General features: G+C 42.7%; 1 long non-coding RNA gene across 1 annotated transcript; it reads left to right on the forward strand.

Annotated features, from left to right (window-relative positions):
- The first annotated feature begins 19370 nt into the window (after nt 1-19370).
- On the forward strand, nt 19371-20007 carry LOC134291049 (uncharacterized). The gene is made up of 2 exons (XR_009998903.1): nt 19371-19675; nt 19723-20007. It is a non-coding gene; the product is annotated as an uncharacterized LOC134291049 (long non-coding RNA).
- Nucleotides 20008-23855: the final 3848 nt, after the last annotated feature.

The raw sequence follows: 23855 nt of genomic DNA on the forward strand, positions 1-23855 counted from the left end.
GATCATCCATCGATACTCGGATCTTGGAAGGTTGCTTCGGGTAGTTAGTTACTGCTTCCGATTCTGTCGAAACGCTCTAAGTCCGCAAAATCGTCGCAAAGTTGGTTTTCTTCAGCCGCCCGAAGTAGATTACTCGCTTAAATCGCTCATTCGTTCCGTCCAAGGTACAGAATTCCCAGAAGAAATTCGTTGTCACTCGGCGAATCCTCAGCCGCGACTGACCAGCAAGGACCGGAAACTCCAATCGTCGTTGAAGTCGCTCAACCCGTTTCTGGACAACACAGGCCTCCTACGGATAGGAGGACGCTTGGCAAAGCTGTCGGCCTCTTTGGATACCAGAGCACCAATTCTTCTACCAGCCAAACATCATCTGTCTTGGTTAATCGCTCGCTCCCTCCATCTAAGGACTCTTCATGGAGGACCAACCTTGTTACTGGCTACCATTCGGCAAAGATTCTGGCCTCTGCGTGGACGCGATCTCGTTCGTAAAGTCGTTCGGCAGTGTGTGACCTGCTTACGCTGCGCCCCGAAGCCGACGGAGCAGTTCATGGCTCCTCTACCGTCTGTGCGAATCACGCCGGCACGAGTGTTCGCGAATAGTGGTATGGACTACTGTGGGCCCTTCGGTATTCGCCCGTTAGTTGGGAGGGGAGCAAACGTGAAAATGTACGTCGCAGTGTTCGTTTGTATGGTGGTGAAGGCGGTACACCTCGAGGTAGTCACCGACCTTACGTCCGTCGCGTGTATCAATGCGGTGAAGCGGTTCATCGCACGTCGCGGTCGCGTAGTGAATTTGTATTGCGACAACTCAACAGCATTCGTCGGCGCTGATCGAAAACTGAAGCAGCTACGTCGTCAGTACCTTCAGCAGTATTCGACAGAGCAGTGGAATGGATACTGCTTGGAGAATGGAATAACGTTCAACTTTATCCCTCCTCGTTCCCCCCACCATGGTGGCCTGTGGGAAGCGGGGGTCAAATCGTTTAAACACCACCTGCGTAGAATTCTTGGCTGTCGATCGTTCACTTTGGAGGAGTTCAACACTACAGTGGCCCAAATCGAAAGTATGCTGAATTCTCGCCCTCTGTCGCCACTGTCTAGTCACCCGCAGGATCTGTCCAGCCTAACTCCCGGTCACTTCCTTGTGGGAGAACCTTTATTCTCTATTCCAGAGCCCGACTACACCTCACATCCTGTTGGTCGGCTCAACCGTTACCAGGAGATGAAGCGCAGTGTCCAGGATTTCTGGAAACGCTGGGCACGAGAGTACGTCAGCGAGCTCCATCAGCGCTCGAAGTGGCAACGTGTGCGGGACGAAGTGAAGGTGGGATCCTTGGTCCTGCTGAAGCAGGAAGGTCTTCCACCCCTAGAATGGAACTTGGGTCGCGTCGTAGCGGTATCGCCAGGATCGGACGGCCATGTTCGGGTCGTTGATGTTCGTACCGCGAAGGGGATCTACACACGAGCAGTGACTGAAGTCTTTCTGCTACCTGTCGATGAACCAGTCGTTGAAATGCCTGATGCGGATCAGAAGAATAGACCAACCGGTCCATCACGCCAAAACGAAGCAGAATCGTCTATCGGAAATCATTGAAACAACCGTTTCAACGGCGGCCGGCGTGTTGGCGATCATACATGAAACCCGGATCTCAAAGGGTTAATAATCTTAAAACTAAACACGTAGAACATAAATTGTAAACCACACAAACACTTAGCAAAATTGTATCTACACGACCAACAATTATAACAATCACACATGCAAATTGGCCCTAAGAGAACATTTTTATTGAACAATAAATTAGTTAGTACTCGACACTCGAAGCTTACACTCGTTCGCTAAACCATCCCTCGCTAGAAAGAAAGTCCCCAGTGAGCACGCGGTACAGTGAATCACGTGTCCCAAAATCCGTACGTCGTCGCGAGTGTCCGTGGTGTTAATTTTGTGGCTGTCTAGGCCTGAAGAATAGTGTCGTCCCTAAAAACCTAGTGCGCGGTAAGTGATCGCGCCAGCACAAAGAAAAGACAAAGATATTAGATGTTTTTTCTGCAGTATTAAAACATCATGTTCAACAAACTTCTAAAAAAAATAATTTTGAAAACAAATTGAAGACAGTAAGATTCATAACCGGTTGGAAAATAAAAGTTATCTTAGTTAGAGTCAAATTATCTTAGTTAGAGTCGATTATCAGCACGCTGGTGCGACAAGTAAGACGGGGTTGAAACATCCTGCAAAGCTGGAAGACTTTTATCCGCAGCCGAAAAAACTCCGGCGGAATGGGCAGAACAGTTTTCCGCTGCGGGGGCAGCCTTTGAGCCACACAATACGGATGCTTTGAGTTGATTACAAGTAAGTATGTTGAAATATTATAGTGAAACAAAGTGTACTTGCGAAATTAACACAAGCTGTGGCTGCTGCGCTCGATTTCCGAGTGATTTAATTGAATGAGAACTTCTCCCCGGCCCCGCTGTCGCCGAAGTTCAAATGAAGTTCACTTTTGGTACGGTCAATATTTATCCGAACTTTGAGTAGTAAGTTCAAAACAAGTCCGAAACAAGTTCGGAACGGAACATTTCAAGTTGTTGGAATATATGTCCAAATGAACTATTATTTGAGTTTTAAAGGCACGAAAAAGTTCAACATGAGTTCGGTTAATATTTGATTGAACTCGGTTTTAAAGTTCAACATAAGTTCTTTCTGAACCTTTTTTCGACTTCAATGTCGTTTTGAAGAGATGTTAAAAGCGTGTACATGTACTTCCAAGTTCATAACAAATACATAAGGAACTTTTTGGAGATTTAAGTTCAACGAAACTTGAATTGAACCAAACTTAAACTTCTGAGTATGTTCTTCAAGTGGTATCCGAACTTTTGGTTGCTTGGGAAATCACATTTTATTCATCGCCCTCTAATTCTATTATTATTGGCTGAAACTTGTAGAAGCTATTTTTATGCGATTTAAAACCATAAGATCACACAAACCTTAAAAACTTTCGAAATTTAAGTCGCGCCAAAATTATCATAGGAATATGTCACAAAGTTATAATATTTTATTGTTTCATCATTTTTTGCAATGCTGAAAATGCTAATATTCTGTATAGTATGTTTATTTTTGAATGTAATTATTTTATGATAGTCGTAGTTTGGACCATTTTTATTTTTTCTTCATATTTGTGGGCAATGGTTTAAGGAGACAAGTATGAGATTCTTTCAACAAATATTTTCATTTTTCGTATTTTAAGTCTGAAATCCCTAATCATATAAAAAGCGTAGATGTCATCAAAGCTTTTGATAAATCACATTATTGGAATGATTATTTTGTTTAACTTTAACTTCTTCCTGCATGGTTTAATAATTTCCTGTAAAAAAGATTCGTTCAAAAATGGAATAATTAACATTTTATTCTAGTGAATTCCTGTAGAATTGCTGAAGAAAAAGGGTATATTCTAAGGTAGGGAATCGCGCCACTTGGGCGGTGGCTTCTATATTCGTCTGTTTTCCACTATAACTCAGTCAAATTTGAACCAATTGACACAACTTTTGGAATGTGGTGAGATAGGTATAGTATCTACCCGTGTACAACATTTCAAGTCAATTGGTTCAAAATTGACTGAGTTACAGTGGAAAACAGACGAATATAGAAGCCACCGCCCAAGTGGCGCGATACCCTAATACAAAATTATGGCTTAACACTTCAAAAACTACATTTTAAGCTTAGGTAAGAGACGATCCAGCCAAGGGCTGAAAGTCTCTATAATAAAGACAAATCAATCAAAAATTTTAAATTTGTTGAGAGTTTGAATAGAAGCACAAAAAACCTATTAAACTGTGAATTGCAGTATGCTTTTAAATAATATTTGTGATACATTAAATTATTAATATTTAACTCAAAATGTTTACTTCTTAATCAAAGAATATTAGTTTCATTGAAAAGAATAATGATAGGAAAATATTTCGAAACATTATCTTAATAAGTCAAACTTAACTTTTTTTGTCAACACTAAGATGTTCATTTCCGAAAAATACGGGACATTTCGACCTTTTTCTACAATACGACGGGACAACCCTAAAAGGTCATTAAAACGGTACTGTCCCGTTGAATACGGGACGTATGGTCAGCCTATTCTTAACCCGCTGTGGTAAAGAGCTACAGGCTCTCTTTCGCTTTATGCGTAATTACAGTGCCCTTTTCAGGGCGCTGTTTGAACCCATTGTGATACGCTTGTGCGTTAGTACCCTCTTCCAGGGTATTTTTCCTATTTCCCTACCTGTCCCTATCCCCATCCAAATCCTTTTTCCTTCCTTTTCCCTCAGGTAGATGATGAAATAGGCTGTTATTTTGGCGATGGCAAAAATGTCCCAAATGGAGGATAACGTGCCTCTGGAGCCGGCCTTCTGATACCTGAAGGCGGCTGGCTTGAGAGTGACCCTCTGGCGTCCGTTAAGCATATGCATTATTTTAAAATCTGCGCTGATGTTCATGATGTTCGTGAAACCTGGTGTGTATCAGTGAAGAATACTTAACGGCTAGAGATTTTCGCAACAGGTGCCTGTGGTATATAATTCGTGCATGGCGACTCGGTGGCTTTTAATAGGGTACCAACGATGACATACTAGATAATGTAGTAATGTGGGTTGTGTTTGTCTAATTTGATGCAGTTTGAGCAAAACTTTAAAAAACTGTGCTGTTGAAGAGACAAGAAATAGAGAAAACAACTACGCAGTTATCCAATGTTATGATCAAACAGTATCAAATAAGACAAGGAATCATAATACCCACCATACAAAAATTCAACTCATTACTATAAAACTAGTACTTCATCGATCGTGCCCTATTGGAGCTCCAGCGCAGGGGCCAAGTAGACCTGTGCGCCGACTTTATTTTGCTCGGCGGCGGCGTGAGGCCCATTTTTGGTCGGCGGCGGCGGCGTCATCGGCGTCACGCCGGTGGCAACTTTCGGCGGCGGCGGCGGCGGCGTGAATCGGCGTGACCAAAATTTGACCGTAATGTCAACATTGGCGAAACGAAGAAGTTGTCCTTACGCTGTAGAATTTATAGTCCACTATTTGCTTCTTCATAACCATTGATGACATGAATTATTATTATGCCAGTACACAGGATGAAGTATTTGACCAAAAAGAAACCAATGCTCAAACATCTTGTTTGACTCGATCGAATTTTCATTAGTGTCAAACATATGTTTTTTCTTGAGTTCATTTGTCAAATATTGAACCCTGTGTACTTATAACCTTAGTTTGAATGAACACCTTTTTTATTCCTGTTCGGGTCCATCACTGTGGCCAGTAATTAGACCTATTGTGACATTACCCGTATCTGTATTAGTGCATGTTGCATTACTCCATTGCATCCAATTAAGGGCAAAAATATAGATTTTGCTACAGTTTCGTTTTTTTTTTTCTCAGAACCTTCAGAAGCTATCACATTTGATAATATGGTCGCACTATTTACAAGGAATCCTCGAATGATTTCCGAGTATAATCTCCAAAAGAATTCCAGGAGGAGCCCTAAAGAATCTCCTGGACTAGCTCCTGGAGGAATCCATGAAGAAACTTCTGGGATATTCCCTGTAAGAACTGCTGTACAAAGCCCTTAAGGAACCTATGAAATCCTAGCAGGAATCCCAGAAAGAATCCTCCAAAGTATTCCAGCGGGAATTTCAAAATGAATTCGAGAAAGAATCCCCTAAGAATCAACGAAAAATATCCAAGAGGAATCCTTGAAGGAATTCCAGGAAAAACTCCTGAGGGATTTCTAAGAGGAATTGCCGAATGAATTCCAAGAGGAATTCTAGGAGGAATCCCCGAAGGAATTCCAGGAGAAATCTCTGAAGAAATTTGAAGTGAAACCCCAAAAGGAATTCTAGAAGGAAATCTCAAAGGAATTCCCGGAGAAATCTCTGGAAAACAATCTGGAGGAATCCACGTTAAAGTCCAGAAAGAATCCATGAAAAAAGTCCAGGAAGAATCCACGATGGAGTTTTGGGAGGAATCCTCGATGAAAATTCAGGAGAAATCCCCGAAGGAATTCCAGAAGGAATTTCAGTGGGAATTTCAAGGAGGATTCTAGAAATAATCCCCAAAGAATCTCTGAATAAATGCCGGGAAAAATTCCTAAGGAAAATCTAAGAGGACCGAAGGAATTCCAAGAGGAATCCCCGAAAGAATTCCAGGAGAACTCAGGAAGGAGGAATCCCCGAAGGAATTCTAGGAAGACTCACCGAAGGAATTCCAGAAGAAAACCCCGAAGAAATTCTAGGACGAATTCCATGAGGAATCTCCGAAGAAATTGGAAGAGAAAGCCCCGAAGGAATTCCAAGAGGAAACTCCGAAGAAATTACAGGAGAAATGCCAGAAGCAATTCTAGGAGGAATCTCTTAAGGAATTCTAGGAGGAATAGCCGAAGGAATTCAAGGAAGAATTCTAGGAGGAACCTCCAAAGGAACTCCAGGAGAAATCTCCGGAGGAATTCAAGGAGGAATCCCTGAAAGAAGTGCAGGAAGAATTTCCGAAGGAACTTTAGGAGGAATCTCTGGAGAAATTCTATGAGAAATCCCCGAAGAACTCCAGAAGGAATCTCCGAGGGATCTAAAACCGAAATCCTCGATGGATTTCCAAGAGGAATACCTATAGGAATTCCAGGAGTAATTCCTGAAGGAATTCCCGAAGGAATCCCGAAGGAACTCTAGAAGGAATTTTCAAATTAATTCCAGGAGGAATCACGAATGAATTTTGGAAGAAATTACCGAAGGAATTCCAGGAGGATTGTTGGAGGAATTCCATGAGGAAATCCAGGAGGAATCTCTAAAGGAGTTCTAAGAGGAATCATCAAAGAAATTCCAGGAGGAACCCTGAAGAAATTCCAGGTGGAATCCACGACGGAGTATCAAATGAAATCTCTCAAAGAATTTCTGGTGGAATCCATGAAGTAAGTCTAGGAATCCTCGAAGGAAATCCAGAAGAAATCTACAAAGAATTTCAGGAAAATTTCCTGAAGGAACTCTAGGAGAGACTCCCGAAGAAATTATACGAGGAACCCGCGGAAGAGTTCAAAGATGGAAGTTTAAGTTGTATCTTAGAAGGAATTTCAGAAGGAATTCCGAAGGAATTCCAGGAGGAATCCCCAAAGGAAGTCCAGGAGGAATCCACGACGGAATATCAGGAGGAATCCTTGAAAGAATTTCAGGAGGAATCCTTGAAGGAAGTCTAGGAGGAAACCTTGAAAGAAATCTCTAGGAATCTCGGAAGAATCCCCGTAGGAATTCCAGGGGAACTCCTCGAAATAATTCCAGGAGAAATTTTCGAAAGATTGCTTTGAAAAATCTCTAAATAAATTCCAGGAGGAATTCCCGTAGGAATTTCAGAAGGAATGCTCGAAGGAAGTCCATGAGGAACCCCTGAAGGAAGTCCAAGAGAAATCCCCGAAGAAATTACAGGAGAAATTGTTGCAGGAATGCCAGGGGGAATCGCCGCAAGAATTCCGGTAGCTATCTCCGAAGGATTTCCAGGTGGAACTCTTGAAAGATTTTCAGCGGAATCTCCCGAGAGAATCTTTCTGGGTAGAGGGATCCCTGCAGGATTTCCAGGAGGAATCCCCGATAGATTGTCAGAAGGAGTCCCCGAAAAAAATCCTGGAGGAATTCCAGAAGGAAATGCTTAAGGAAATCTTATAGAAACTCCATGAGAGATCCGACAATAATATCCGGGAAATATGCCTGATTATATTCCTAAGGAAATTCTCGAAAGAACTTTAATAAGATTCCCTGAAAGAACTCCTGTAGGAAATCTCTGATGTAACTCTTGTAGCATCCGTGAGTCCTCCTGGAAAAATCTCTAAAAGAACCCGAAGAGCGATCACTTGGAGAACTCATGGATGAATTCCTTAATGAACTTCTCGAGGAATCCCCTATGGATATCCTGAAGGATTCTTGGAAGGAACCCAGTCAACACACGATCGCATATGGGATGCAGGTACGCATATGGCCTCCACTTTAGCATTCTATTCAACATCATATAAGACTTTGTGTTATCTGGGAAGTCTTATATTAATTTGTCAAAGGATTTCTGTAGGAATCCCCCAATAAACTTCCCTGAATCAATTCAATTCTCTTGGAGGTATCCTTGGATCTTCCTGTAAGATTCTTGGAAGGAACTGCTGGAGAGATTTCTGAATGAACTTCTGAAGGAATCCCTGAAGAAATTCAAGAGGAACCTCTGAAGAAACATCTGCATGAATCTCGGAAACTCCTGGAGGGAACTCTTGGACTAATTTCTGTTAGAACTCCTGTATGAATTTCTAAAAGAACTTAATAAAATAGCTACATTTGAATTTTGTCAAGGCTAGAAAAGCCATTTCAAAGTTAAATTCTATCGCAGTCGAATCCAAAAATCGTTAACTGCTGTGAGAGAAAACTCAATCCGTTCGAGAACCATTGTTCGACAGAACAACACTGGACGAAAAATCGGCAATAATTGAGTCCGTGAGAAAGGTACCAAATGTAAACGAAATGTCGGACAAGATTAAATAGCTGTATTTGAAATTTGTCAAGACTGAAAAAGCCATTACAAAGTCAAATGAACTTCAGAAGAAATCCTTGCAGGAACTCCTAGACTAATTTCTAGGACCGTTTGTTAGAATTCCTGAAAGCACTTCTAACGGAACTCTTGATGGATCTCCAGGAGGCATCTATGAATCCTCCTGAAAAAATCTCTGAAGACTTCTGACTTCTGAAAGAATACCCGAGCGAACTCCTGTTGAAATAGCTTAGAGAAACTTTTGAAGGAATTCCTAATGAACACCTGGAGGCATCCCTGAATCCTCCTGGAGTTGTTGGGGAGATCCCTGAAGGAACTCCTGAAGAGGTCACCGAAGGAACTTCTGGAGCATTCCTTGAAAGAACTACTATACTGCATGAATCTTCGAAAATGCTTATGAAATAATCTATGGAGGAAATTCTGTAGGAATATCTTAAGGAACTCCTAGACATATGCCTAAAGAACTCCTGAAAGAATTTCTGAAAAATTTCCACGAGGCATACCGAGGGGAATCCCTGAAAGAATTTCAGAAGGGATTGTTGAAAAAATTCCAGGAGGGATTTCCTGATGCAACCCTTGATGGAACTCCTGCAGTGATTTCAGAAGAACACAGAACGCCAGAAGAAACCCGTAGCTGCAATTCTAGAGGAATTCCTGAAAGATTTCCTAGAAGAATTTCTGAAGAAACTCTTGGACAAATCTCGAAGACACTCCTGTAAGAATTCCTGAAGAAATTTTAGAAGAAATCCCTGGAGAAACTCTCTGACTAATCTCTGAAGGACCTCCTGTGGGAATCCCTGATGAATCTTCTAGATGAATCTTGAATGTATTTCTAGGAGGCATCCCTGAATCTCCTGAAAAAAAATCTGAAGGTACTTCTGTCGAGATCTTCCTGAGAGATTTTCTGAAAAAAGGCATATTGAAACCCCTAGAGGCATCCCTGAATATCTGAAGGAACTACTGGAGACAATTTTGAAGAAACTCTTGAAGAGATCTCTGAAGGAACTTCTGAAGAATTCTTTGATTGGAATTTAAGAGGAATCTTCGAAAGAATTTTAGTATTTTATCTCAACTTGATTTAAACAAATTTTTTTTCTTGCACTGATCACCGGCGTGAAAAATGAAAATCGGCGGCGTGACAAACATCGGCGTATGGCGCGCCGCCGATATTACGGTCGGCGTCGGCGTGGGGCAAAACGTGTCGGCGGCGGCGGCGTGGCGCGGCGGCGCACAGGTCTAGGGCCAAGATGTCCATGGGCTCAGCCTAAACAAAGAGAGAAAATAAGTCGACCATGAATACTCCTAGATTGCAAGCAACAATTCGAGTTGTTAGTTCCTGTGTTTATCCGATAATCCACGATGCTTGACAGTGACTGTGACTGAATCAAGGCCTGGTTTCCAAAACAGACTTCATAACTTACTTCCTGGTGTGGTTTCATATAAACATTTAACTGGACGGTGATTCTTCAAGAAGGCATATTGAACGCAATCCCAATAAACGCGAAGTACGTTACCGCTGAACACGATTCGATATTTATAACGTGCGTTGCAAACGATTTCCATTATTTCATATGAAAACAGCCAAGCAGCAAACGTCTACAAAAGAATCCAATCAAAGGAACCGATATAAACGCCAAGAAACCGTTCATTCTCAGTCTCAACCCAGCAAAGTGTTGAGTGCAACGCTATTCCCATGACCTTTGGGCCATTTAGCACGGATCGGACAGCGATTCACACATGGTAGGTACCTTAGGTAGTGGTTGTTGGTTGGTTCGCTGGCTCAACAAGATGTGGCAACCAACTCAGCTCTTGTGATGGCTTCCTTGTGCAGGCAGGAGGAAAGAAAAGCAGACCACGACGACGCACCAGGTCAAAGCGCTTGGAGCTTGTCTTACTGCACTTTTCTCACTGCAAATTATTTAGGATTTATCAGTAATCATAATTTTCACGCCTTATTCGTATAAACGGTTCTCCTTTCACCGGAACAGCGGCCAGCAATGCGACCAACCGACCGCGGCAGAACGACCACTACTGGCTGGCGCGCTGCTTGGAGGAAGGAAAGCAAGAAATCGGACATCATACGCCGTATATAATGAATAAGCAGTAAGTACCGCGCGCTCGAGACAAAAGAAATCGCAGCCCGCACAGCCGCGAGAACGTCACGAATTAAGATAGAAGTGCGCAAATTTATCGCCTTAAAATTATTGTAATACATCAAGGCAACAAGGAAGAGCCAAAAGCCGGTCATCTGGAAGTAGGCCCCTATCCAAATGCAATGCAGTGAATGAATGATGGGGCGATGCTTTGATGTAAGGAGAATCCAATTTCCTTTTCTTGCAAACTTTGAATCCATGGCGTGAAAAGCTATAAAACCTTTACAGTTGAAACCTCATCATGCCTGGCTTGTCTCGGACGACGGTTGCGAAAGAATAGCGTACTGCTGCGAAAAGCCCTTTTGATTGTCCAGGTTTAGAGTTCAGCTTTAACTGTGAAAAGAATGCTGAACCTGAGGTTACAAGTGCTTGCCTTTAAGAAGAACGTAAAATTTGATCGATCCATCTATCGGCTTGTTTTCAGTAATATAGTACATTCAGGCTTTGGTGTTTAGATTTGCGGATAGGGAAGAAAACGGATTATCAATGAGACTTTAATCACTTCATAATAACTAAAATGCCGCGACATTAATTTACTTGATAGCTTAGTTGGTAAAAAACTTTTCTAGCATTTAACCCATATCCGCCCAGCGTCCTATTTATAGGACAGATGCCCCGAACGCCCAGCGTCCTATAAATAGGACAGTCCTTTTGATGTGAATATCTCCAGAATTATGCAAAATTTTAGAATACTTTCTTCAGAGAAGATGCTCTCCACGGTTCCGGGTCATTTGGCCGAACGCCATTTGGCCGAATGCCGTTTGGCCGAATGCCATTTGGCCGAAAGGGTCATTTGGCCGAATGCCGTTTGGCCGAAAATGAATGATGTACTGTAGTGACCAGACCATGCCGCTACTTACCGCATCAGTATATCTCGAAAGAATAGCCTATGATTCAAAGAAGGAAAAATCTTTGATAAAATATTGGCAGTTTCAACGCCAAATAATCCCTGAAGGGTAAAACTAGAAAGAATAGCCTATATTTAAAAGAAGGAAATATTTATGATGATCATATTGACGGTTGAAAAGTGAAAAACTTCCTCCGGATTATTTTAACCATAGTTCGACCAAACGGCGTTCGGCCAAATGGCCGGACACCGCTCTCCACACCCATATCTTGCTCATAGTGGACAATATAGTTTGTGACTGGTTCACTAGGTGGCGTAAACAATACTGCAAAGATTACATATTGTCACGATCTATGAGCTACATTTCCAATGCGGAAATAATTTATTTCCCTGGAATCCTGACAATAGTTAATGATTTATAGTTCATTTCTTCGGCAGAGTTGTTCATCAATACATCCAAAAGTCAATGTATATATGATTGTATGTTTATATGCTTGTATGTTTATATGTTTGTATGTTTGACTATTTGTATGTTGAAATGTATGTACGTTCAATGTACCGGCATAACTCTGGAATGCGGCAAGAAATTTCAATCAAATTTGGCATATACATTCCTTAGGATGTGGATGTGGTAGTAGGGTTATTGGAATTCAAGATGGCGGCTTAGGTTCCAAGATGGCGGTCAAAACTCCAGAATATATGCTTTTTAATGGCAATGCTGCTTCGGATACTATGCAATATGGGTATCTATCGATCGGGCTTCATAAGTAGAACTTAAAAATGAATATCCGACGCCATTTTGAAATCCAATATGGCGGACCATATCCATGATGGCGACCATGGAATGGTAGTTTGATATGTAATACCATGCAATATGAGTATCTATCGATCGGGCTTGATGAGTAGAAGTCAAAAATCGATATTTAACGCCATTTTTAAATCCAAGATGGCGGACCATAATCCAAGATGGCAGCCACGGAATGAGAGTTTGAGCTATGATACTTTGCAATATGGGTATCTATCGATCGGGCTTCATGAGTAGAACACAAAAATGAATATCCTACGGCATTTTGAAATACAAGATGGCGGACCATATCCAAGATGGCGGCCACGGAATGGTAGTTTGAGCTATAATACAATGCAATATTGGTATCTATCGATCGGGCTTGATGAGTAGAAGTTAAAAATCGATATTTAACATAATTTTAAATCCAAGATGGCAGCCACGGAATGAGAGTTTGAGCAATGATGCCATGCAATATGGGTATCTATCGATCGGGCCTCACTGGTAGAACTCAAACATTAATATCCGACGCCATTTTGAAATCCAAGATGGCTGATCATATCCAAGATATCCAAGGTATCTATCGACCGAGCTTCATGAGTAGAAGTCAAAAATCGACATTTGACCCTATTTTTAAATCCAAGATGGCGGTCATGGAATGGTAGTTTGAGCTATGATACCATGCAATATGGGTATCTATCGATCAGGCTTGATGAGTATGGTAGGGTAGTGGGTAGGGTATACGGTGGAGAAGGCGGTCTGGTAGAGGGTTTGGGTGCAGGATACAGTAGAGGGAGTGGAGTAGAAGGTTAGGGTAGAGGATAGGGTAGACGGTAGGGAAGTGGGAAGGATAGAGAGTTGGGTTAGGGGACGAAAAGGTTAGGGTAGAGAGTAGGGTAGACGGTACGATTAAGCACAATATAGACTAGAGGGTACGGTAAAGGATAATACAGTGGTTATGGTAGAGCTAGGGTAGAGGGTATGGCAGATGGTAGGGTTGAAGGTTATGATAGAGGGTTGGAATAGAGGGCAAAGAAGACAGTAAGGTAGAGGCTGAGGTTTTTTTAGAGATATCTTCAGGAATTCTTTCCAGGGATTTCTTCAGGTGTTCCTTTCGAGAATATTCCCAGGTTTATTCCAAGGATTCCTTCAGATATTGCTTCCGAGATTGCTGTGATTCTTTTAGTTATTCTTTTCTGCATTCCTTCTGGGATTTGTGCTGGAATTCTTTCAGAGATTCCTTCTCGGATTCCTGCTGTGACTCTTTAAGGGATTCCTCCCGAAAGAAAAATATGAAAAAATACAGATTTTTTCCGAGATTTTTTTCAGGCAATCCTAGATCATAGAGACTTCTTCTATGGTTCTTACAGGAATACCTGCTCAGCTTCTGACCGGTAGGACTAGAAGTCATCGGGAATCATGATCATCTCTCTAAGAATTCCATCAGGTATTCTTTACAGGATTCCTTCACGAAAAACTTCGGAGTTTTCTGCCAGAATTGCTTTAGAAAATCCTGAAACGATTCTTTCAGAAATTTTAACCACCGTTCTTTCATGGAATTACTTTACAGATTCATTTTAGTATACTAGTGTTCTGTTGAAACATATTCAGAGAATCCTAAATGAATTCTTGCTACGAGCCGGGATCCTTGCTTGGAATGTATACAGCAATTCCTCCCGGGATTTCTCCTGTGATTATTTCAGGGATTCCTATCAAGCTTTCAGCTGAGATTCCCTCAGAATTCTACCAGATATGCCTCTCAGAATTCCTTCAGTAAATCCTCTCGGGATTCCTTCAAGGATTTCTATCGGGAATGTTCTTCCCCCCCGCGTTATGTTTTTCAGACTTTTGTGCGTAATTCTAAATTGCAATTGGTAGACCGAATAAAGTTGAATTTTTGGGTGGTTGTAACATTGATGGTGCCCAGACTAGTACCATTAAACCCACATATTGTGCACGACTAAAAAATCATGGAGTAGTGCAAACATAAGTGGAGAGGCCTTGTAGAGTATATCTGGTTGAAATTTGATATCGAAACATGGAATGATGATGAACCTGGGCGTGTTAGTGGAATACCTGTAAGTACGAGACACTGAAGACGACCTTATAGTTGAGGTCGAAATACGTATCTGTCAAAGGATACAAATTAAAAAAGGAACAGTATTTAACACGATTTTCTTTTAAAAACATGCAACATTTCTAAAAAGTTTACGTATGGTGAGTACGTACAGAGAGTTTGTGGGGTACTAAAGGAAAAACTCAATTAGGTACTTTATGAGTGTAAAATCAAACTTCTACAGTATTTTAACGTTTGGTTATGCTACACATAGTGAGCACTCTTTATTTGATTTGTTAGGTACAAAAAACAAATTTGAGAAATATTGAACACTGCAGTTGAAACAACATGAAATTACAAGGACCATACATTGCATACTTTTAGGCGTTTATCGGGTCTGCCCAATTTAAAAGTTCTTTTTCTATTCTTTTTGAGTGGTTATCATCTCTCTCACTTGTTTAGAGCTGTATTATATCTATACGGATCAGAATATAACGATAGCGTAGAAGCTGTGCTGTAATAGAGCTCGAGAAAATTATCAGATATTGAAGACCTACAATGAAGAATTTTTTTTGGAACTACACCATAGACTTCCATTTTTTCGTCAAATCATGTTTATTTTATTGGAACTTGACCTTTGATAACAAATTTATTTGAAGATTTGAATTGTGAGACACCTAGGGCGTTAACGGGTTAAGGATCGTGAGTTCAAATCTCACCTGAGCTGTGTTTTTTTTTCTCTAATTTTACCAATAATTTATCAATTTGTAGATGGGTACGTTGAGTTTTTTGACAATCATATTTGACCCACACCCACACCCACACCCACAATTTGCACTTTGAGTGAGTCGTGATATAAATTAATTGTGGGTACCTTGAGTTTTGACAGTATTACAAGGGCAGGCATTTTATTATAACTAGTAGGTGCATACCCATTAGGAATATAATCAAGCCTGGCACAATCACAAAGTATTTTCAAGTGACTTTATTCCCTATCAGTCGACCACTATGAGTAAATCGATAGCAAAAACTTTGCAGAATATGCTCTCTCTTCCTTTAGCACAATTGAAACGCGGTGATGCCGTTGAAAACACCAACGAAAGAACCAATGCGGAAGACGAATGATTTCCTTTAAGCTTTATTTCGAGAATTCTTTCCATTGCCCGGCCACAGTCTCGTGGTTTTTGGCGCGTGATCTCTCAGAAATATGAATGCCAAAGCCGCCGTCTGCTGATGTCTCCGTCTCCGTCATTGTCGTCGTCGTTGTGCCAGAGCCAGAGAAGGCCCGTCCCCGTCAGCCGGAAAGTTCCCTAGCTACGGGGAGAAGATGGAGACGTAGAGACCGTTGAGCGAGAAGTCAGTCTCGCTTAGGACGTATCATTTGGAAACATGAAAAATTAATTCCAAACGTAGGAATTTTATGTCTCGGCGCATAAATTCGCAACTTTATGCTCCATTATGAAAAAAGGGATGCTTAATGTGTTTCCAATTTATTTACGTGCTCGTTTTTGTTCGCGCTTTCGAGATTGTTTGCGGTGGCCGAAGCTGACGCACAGTTAGCACAAGCAATGAAAATGTTAATGCTTCTCACTCAGGTATTCTATGGAATGGAGACTTTGGGAGTTTTTTTTATGTGAAAAGTTAAGTTACGTGAATGCTATAAGGGGCTGCTCACGGGGAGTATATGTATATACTTTAAATGCGTCGCATCCCGGGTAGAGGTAAAATACTGACGATCAAAACATGATATTGGTTTGATTGATATAAGAGATAAAAGATCTGAAAATAATATCTGAAAAATGTTCCTGAAACATCTGAACAATATCAAAATTTGATAATTCAAGATCATACGAAAAGCTCGCTGCTATTGGTTAGATCTTACAAAATCTAAATATGATTTGATGATGATGTTCCAGGAGTAATTTTTTGATTTTATTTTTAGATCTTTTATCTCTTATGTCAATCAAACCCATATCACTTTTTGATCTCCATATCAAAATATGCTATTATTGAGCTCTTTTCCTCTACTCGGGATGCAATTACAAACAGGTCTCAGAGGTCACTTCTTTCCAAAAATGCTTTTGTTTTTTATCCTCAAAATCTTTTATTAGTTTTATATGACAAACATACTGATTTTTTCACTGATTTTTTTCTATTAATCTATTAGCATTAATATTCTTCCGAATAGACAGAGTAGTTGATGCAATACTCCTGAAATAAGCGATATACAATCCTCTATATAAATTTTCTCCAAAACTACCGGTTGTAGCAATCATCTTGTGCCTCACCATCTGGGAGCTTAACTGCCTAATCCTAACATTTGACAATCATAACAACATAAAATTTGGACTTTTCTCTTTCCGGCCTACCCTCGCATCTGTTGCTGATTGGCTGGTTAACACTGCTATTATCGTGACTTTTTCCCTTTCAGATCGGCTCGCATATGCTTGGATTTATAGTCGCGGTCGCAGTTTCGGTCAGCTTCAGGTCTACATCTTTCGTTATCAGTGCCGCCGCACAACAAGGAAATAGGCTCGAAAGTACAAACCTGTTCACGCGGATCCTACCTTGCCTATAGCAGCCAGCAGCCGTGTTGTGATAGATATGAAACGCTTCGGACAATCTGCGGCGGCGGGCGATCCACTAGCCAACGTTCACCCTGGTACATATTTTGGCTGTCATGCCGCGCCAATCCAGTTTGAGTATCGGTTCGTTTTGAAAATGGGAATGCCGATTGTCGGCGTGCCGCTGGTATTGGATGATGTTTACTGCCGTTCTACGCATAGTTGTCCAATGTTATTGTTTGTCGATTTTGCAAGCACTCTGTGCCATGTGCCTTGATAAGTTAATGAGTGAATTTTGTTGAGTGAGCTTGCAAGTCAGTGATTTAGCATAGCTTAGTTTAGACTGACTGTGCATATCAATGGTTTCTATTGCGCGATTGAACTGGTATTAATTGCACTGAGATCCAGTGAACAATGGGCTACAAAACGGTGAGTCGATAAGGAGGGCGTCCAACATAGCTCTAGTCCTCACAAGTTCCTAGCTTATGCTTCCACGGGTCAAACGAAGACAAAGACCGCCAGCTAAGAGTTGTTTGCTTAGCTAGTAGTGCAGCCTGGGCACTGTTGTCCTTCTTACTTCAGCTAGATTGAGGAGGGACGACCAGAGCTTCTGTTCACCAAGGAGGTGCTGCTCGAACAACGTCTTTTCTGGCATCCAGCGGCTGAATAAGAAATGCTGCATCACGCCCAGCTAGATCCAAGATGGTAGCCAGATCAGCGTCTTCCCACTTTCGAATAACATAGGAGAAAATACGATTCGATACAATCGGCAAATACCCATGCGACGAAAAAAGGACTACGATTGGAAAATTGGAATTGTAAGTCACTTGGTTTCGTAGGATATGACAGGATAATATACGACGAATTACGACGAATTATATCCCCGCAACTTCAACATCGTGGCGTTGCAGGAACTTTGTTGGACTGAACCGACTAAACAGAGAATGTGGAAAAGCGGGCATCGGGCGGCTACCTTCTACCAGAATTGTGGCACCATCAGTGAACTGGGAACAGGATTTACAGTGTTGTGCAAGATGCGTCAACGTGTGATCGGGTGGCAGCCGATCAACAACGCAAGGATATGCATGTTGAGAGTTAAGGGCCGTTTCTTCAACTACAGCATCATCAACGTCCACTGCCCACACGAAGGGAGACCTGATGACGAGAAAGAAGCGTTCTACGCGCAGCTAGAGCAAACATATGATGGTTGCTTGCCGCGTGACGTGAAAATCGTTGTCGGCGACATGAACGTGCATGTAGGAAATGCGGAAATGTACAGACCGGTTATCGGGCGAACCTGCCTGCACACCGTATGCCAGAGATGCGTAAACTTTGCAGCCTCCCGTGCCGTGGTATGGTATTCCAAAGCACCTTCTTCCCCCCAAAGATATCCACGAAGCCACCTGGAGATCACTCGACCATCAAACAGAAAACCAAATAGACCACGTTCTAATCGACGGTAAATTCTCCGATATAACCAATGTTCGCACATACCGCAGTGCGAATATAGATTCGGATTACTACTTAATCGCTATATGCATGCGCTCAAAACTTTCGACAGTTATTACCACGCATCGAAGTCGAACACCGCGGCTCAACTTCGAGCAGCTGCGTAACGTGGAAGTGGCTCAAGACTACGCGCAGCAGCTAGCAGTGGTTCTACTAACGGAAGAGCATCTTGGCGCAGCTACACTTGAAGATGGCTGGAGGGACATCCGATCCGCCATAGATAGTACCTCGACTGCAGCACTAGGCTTCGCGACTCCGAATCACAGAACGACTGGTACGACGGCGATTATCAACAGTTGAAAAATCGAGAAGAATGCAGCATGGACGAGAATGTTGTATTACCATACGAGGGCGAATGAGGCACGTTATATACAGGCGTGGAACAAGCAGAACTCAGTCTTCCGGAGGAAGAAGCGCCAGCAGGAAGAACGAGATCACGAAGCGATGGAAGAGCTGTACCGCGCTATGGCTCTGTGCCATAAGCCGACAAGTGCCGAGACAATCACGGGAATCTTCTCATGAGCGAGCGTAAGGTGGTCGAGAGGTGACGGCAGCACTACGATGAGCACCTCCATGGCGACGTTGAATGCGCTGAACGTGGCGTGGTAACAGATCTAGAAGTACGTGTGCAAGACAAAAGATTTCCTACCTCTAACCTCCAAGAGATTGAGTAGAAAGTTAGCCGGTTGAAAACAACAACTCCGCTGGGGCAGATCAACAACCAGGCGAGCTACTAAAATACGGTGGGGAAGCACTGGTGTGAGCACTACACTGGGTCATTACCAAGATTTGGGAGGAGGAACCTCTGGAACATGGGAAAAAGCACCTTCGGCGAAATCTTAACTTATATTATCTTCAAAAATTAAACAAGGTTTTCAAGGTCTTAATGTTTTCATAAAGATACTTTTTTTTTTTTTTTTACTTAATCATTTATTTAAGGCTCATGCGCCAACAGGCATAACGGAGCCGAATCCAGTTAAAACTATTTACAATTTCATGTTTTTGTCTTATAAACTATGTTAGTTTTGGGAAACCGAAAAACTCGCGGTTTGGTCGAGGTTAGGGGGAACAAAAATATTTGAGGAAAGGATAGGGTGATGGGGCTTTTCATTGACACGTGGCAGCTTGGTGTGGCGTATTGCTGCTGGTCAAACGTAGAGTGGACATACAACCTGTAACGATACATACAGACGATTTTCGAAGGGACACGAGGTGGACAAGTGGAGCAACAAGACTGGGATATCAAATAAAGACACGAGGTGGACAAGTGGAACAACAAGACGGGGATATCAGACGAAGACTTCAGCTTGCTTCAAGAAGTCGTACACAAGCTTCATATACTCAAGATCAAGTTTACCCAACACATCTCTAATGTCTTCCTTTTCTGGTTTCCCTCGGGCCCTGAGGGATGCACATAAATCGGATCTGGCAATACCGTATTCGGGACATTCCCACACAACATGGTTGATATCTTGATAGCCTGCACCACAGCTACAACGATTGCTATCTGTGAGCCCTATTCGATAGAAATGCGAGCCCAGAGAGTAGTGATTGGACATAAGTCGACACATTATCTTGATAAAATCTCGACCCATATCCAACCCCTTGAACCACGCCGTCTTCGATACCTGTGGGAGAATTGAGTGTAACCACCTGCCCAACTCTCCTGCATCCCATTTTTGTTGCCAACTAACCAAGGCATGCTGACGAGCAATCGAAAAAAATTCATTGAAAGCGATATGACGGTCACAAATATCGCCTTCCATAGCGCCCACTTTGGCGAGTGAGTCCGCTTTCTCATTGCCCGGGATCGAGCAATGTGAAGGGACCCAAACCAAAGTGATGTTATATGCTTGATGCGATAAAGCACTCAGAATTGATCGAATTTCGCTCAGGAAATACGGGGAGTGCTTCACCGGCCTCATTGAGCGAATAGCCTCAATTGAGCTGAGACTATCCGTAAAAATGAAATATTGATCAGAGGGAAGAGAGGCAATTCGCTCTAATGCGTAGTGTATAGCCGCCAATTCTGCGATGTATACTGAGCAAGGACTTTGAAGTTTATGGGCGGCGCTATGAAGCTCATTAAATACACCAAATCCAGTGGAATCATTTGTTTTTGACCCGTCAGTGAAAAACCTTCTGTCGCAACTGACTTGGCCAAACTTGTTTGCAAAAATTTTTGGGATGTGCTCCGATCGGAGCGGATCTGGAATTCCACGGATTTCTTGCAACATGGACAGATCAAAAACTATAGTGGAATTGGAGAAGTCTGGGAAGCAATCACGGTTGAGAACATTCGAAGAAGGGTGAACCTCCAGAGTCATGTACGAGTAGTACACTGTCATGAACTTTATTTGATGAATTCGTTCGATCAGCTTCTCAAAGTTTTCAATTACCAATGGATTCAGCACCTCACAGCGGATGAGGAACCTTAACGACAGTTCCACGAAACGATCTGATAAAGGGAGTACTGCTGCTAGTACCTCCAAACTCATTGTGTGCGTCGAGTTCATGCAGCCTAACGCGATCCGAAGACAGCGATACTGGATACGCTCTAGCTTCAGTATGTGTGTTTTCGCGGCGGACTGAAAGCAAAAGCTACCGTATTCGAGAACCGACAGTATCGTTGTACGATAAAGCTTTATCAGATCTTCCGGGTGGGCTCCCCACCATGTTCCGGTAAGTGTACGCATGAAGTTGATTCGTTGTTGGCACTTCTGATACAGATAATTAATGTGCTTTCCCCAGGTGCCTTTAGAGTCGAACCAGACCCCCAGATACATATGTGAAAGACTTTGAGTGAGTTCCCTACCCAAAAATTGAAGCTCTAGATCTGCTGGAACACGCTTCCTAGAAAAGACAACTAACTCAGTTTTCTCCGGAGAGAATTCGATACCCAGCTTTACAGCCCAAGCAGACAAATTGTCTAAGGTATCTTGCAGTGGTCCTTGCAGATCTTCCGCCTCTGGTCCGGTGATAGAGATCACGGCGTCGTCCGCAAGCTGTCGTAGCGTGCAATTTTCCACGAGACATTCGTCGATATCTCTGACGTAAAAATTGTAAAGAAGGGGGCTTAAGCATGAGCCCTGGGGGAGACCCATGTAACTAATTCGTGAAGTTGCCGAGGTTCCATGAGAGAAAAACATGTGCTTCTCAGACAACAAGTTGTACAAATAGTTGTTTAAAATCGGAGAAAGCCCACACTCGTGGAGTTTGTCTGAAAGGACATCAACGCAAACGGCATCAAAAGCCCCCTTAATATCCAAAAATACTGAGCCCATTTGCTCTTTTTGAGCGTAGGCCAGTTGAATTTCTGTAGAAAGCAGCGCCAGACAATCGCTCGTTCCCTTGCCTCTGCGGAAACCGAATTGAGTATCTGAAAGAAGGCCATTCGATTCAACCCATTTGTCAAGCCGATGGAGAATCATCTTCTCTAGCAGCTTCCTTAAGCACGACAACATCGCAATTGGACGGTACGAGTTGTGATCCGACGCGGGCTTCCCGGGCTTTTGAATGGCAATAACCCTCACTCGTCTCCAGTCATCCGGAACAGTGTTGCTCTCCAAGAATAGATTGAATAAATTCAACAAGCGCCTCTTTGCGACGTCTGGGAGGTTTTTAAGCAAGTTGAACTTAATTCTATCCATTCCTGGGGCAGAGTTGTTACATGACAGAAGCGCGAGTGAGAATTCTAGCATCGAAAAGGGTGAATCCATTGCATTCCTTTCGGGTGGATAACGACGAAAATTCGCTTGTACTTGGACCGAATCCGGACAGACTTTCTTTGCGAAATCGAAAATCCATCGAGGCGAGCTTTCTCGATCCTCATTAACCGATACCGCGTTGCGCATTCTCCTTCCGACCGTCCAGAGAGTTCGCATTGGCGTCTCCCGCGATAAACCGTTGACGAAATTCCTCCAATAACCACGTTTCTTCGCCTTCACGAGGTTCGCGAACTTATGGTCGAGAGAGGAATACCACTCGTAGTTCTCCCGTGTACCTCGCTTCCGATATGTTTTAAACGCGGCGGATCTTTCGCGATAGGCTCCGGTACATTCCTCATCCCACCACAATGTGGGGGTTCTTCGCCGTATCGAAGTTCCCGGAACCGGTCTACGCTGCGCTTGTAGAGCACTTTCGACGATTAACCCGGACAAGTATTGGTACTCTTTCTGCGGTGGAAGAACGTCAACCGACTGCTCGCCCTCTGAGACCAATTCAGCATATTTACCCCAGTCGATATGCTTCGTGAGGTCATACGCGACGTCAATCTGGCGAGCCTGACACGAATCATTGGTGATTGAAATTTTGATCGGCAGATGATCACTACCATGGGGATCCTGAATTACCTTCCACGTGCAATCCAATGATAGTGAATTCGAACATATTGAGAGGTCTAACATACTTGGAGGATCTGGAGGTTTAATTCGCGTTGCTTCCCCGGAGTTCAAAATTGTCAAATTGAAATAGTCACAGAGGTCATATATAAGGGTTGCGCGATTGTCGTCCTTCGGAGACCCCCAGGCTGTTCCGTGTGCATTAAAATCTCCTAGGATCAACCAAGGCGCAGGCATAGCACAGCATATTTCCGCAAGATCTCTGCGAGATACTCTTGTACTAGGCGGTATATAAACACTGGCTACGCTGAAACTTTTTCCTTGTATAGTAACATGACATGCAACTATTTCAGTGCCGTTCATCGGGGGGAAATCAATTCTATAAAAGGAATGGAGCTTATTGATCCCCAAGATCACCCCTCCATATCCATCCCCTCGATCACGACGAATAATATTAAAATCGTGGAAAGAAATGTCTTTATCGGAAGTTAACCATGTTTCACTAAGGGCAAATATGTCACAACGTGTACTGTGAACTAAAAATTTGAACGCATCCATATTTTTAATTAGGCTTCTACAATTCCACTGTAGGACTTCAATCATATCTCCGACCTCGCTGGACAAATTAGCCATCGAAAGATATGAAAGATTCAAGAATCGGCCATTGTGAAGCCAGTTGCTTCAGAAGAGGTGTCACAAAGGGAAGTGCCATGTTTATCAAACTTCTTATTACGGGTGAGATATTAAACGTTTCGAAGATGATATCCACTATCCCAGAGAGAGTCAATTTTCCGGAAAGACCGACTGGGTTTTGTCGACGTTCCTGTTGACTAGTCTTTTGGCTTTCTGGGCGAAAAACTGGGGCATCTGGGGTTTTAGATGCTCCCGGAAGTGACGGGAAATCTCCAGCCGAAAATTTGAAACCTGGAGGCGAAACCTTTTTGGTGCTCCCGCCACTTCTTGATTTTATCAGAGGGGTTTGACGAGCTGGTTGAGCAACAGGGACGTTTTGAGAAGCTCGCTGTTGCATGTGCCGTTTTGCAACAGCTCGC

The sequence above is a fragment of the Aedes albopictus genome, chromosome 3 (genome assembly GCF_035046485.1).
Source record: "Aedes albopictus strain Foshan chromosome 3, AalbF5, whole genome shotgun sequence".
Classification (NCBI taxonomy): domain Eukaryota; kingdom Metazoa; phylum Arthropoda; class Insecta; order Diptera; family Culicidae; genus Aedes; species Aedes albopictus.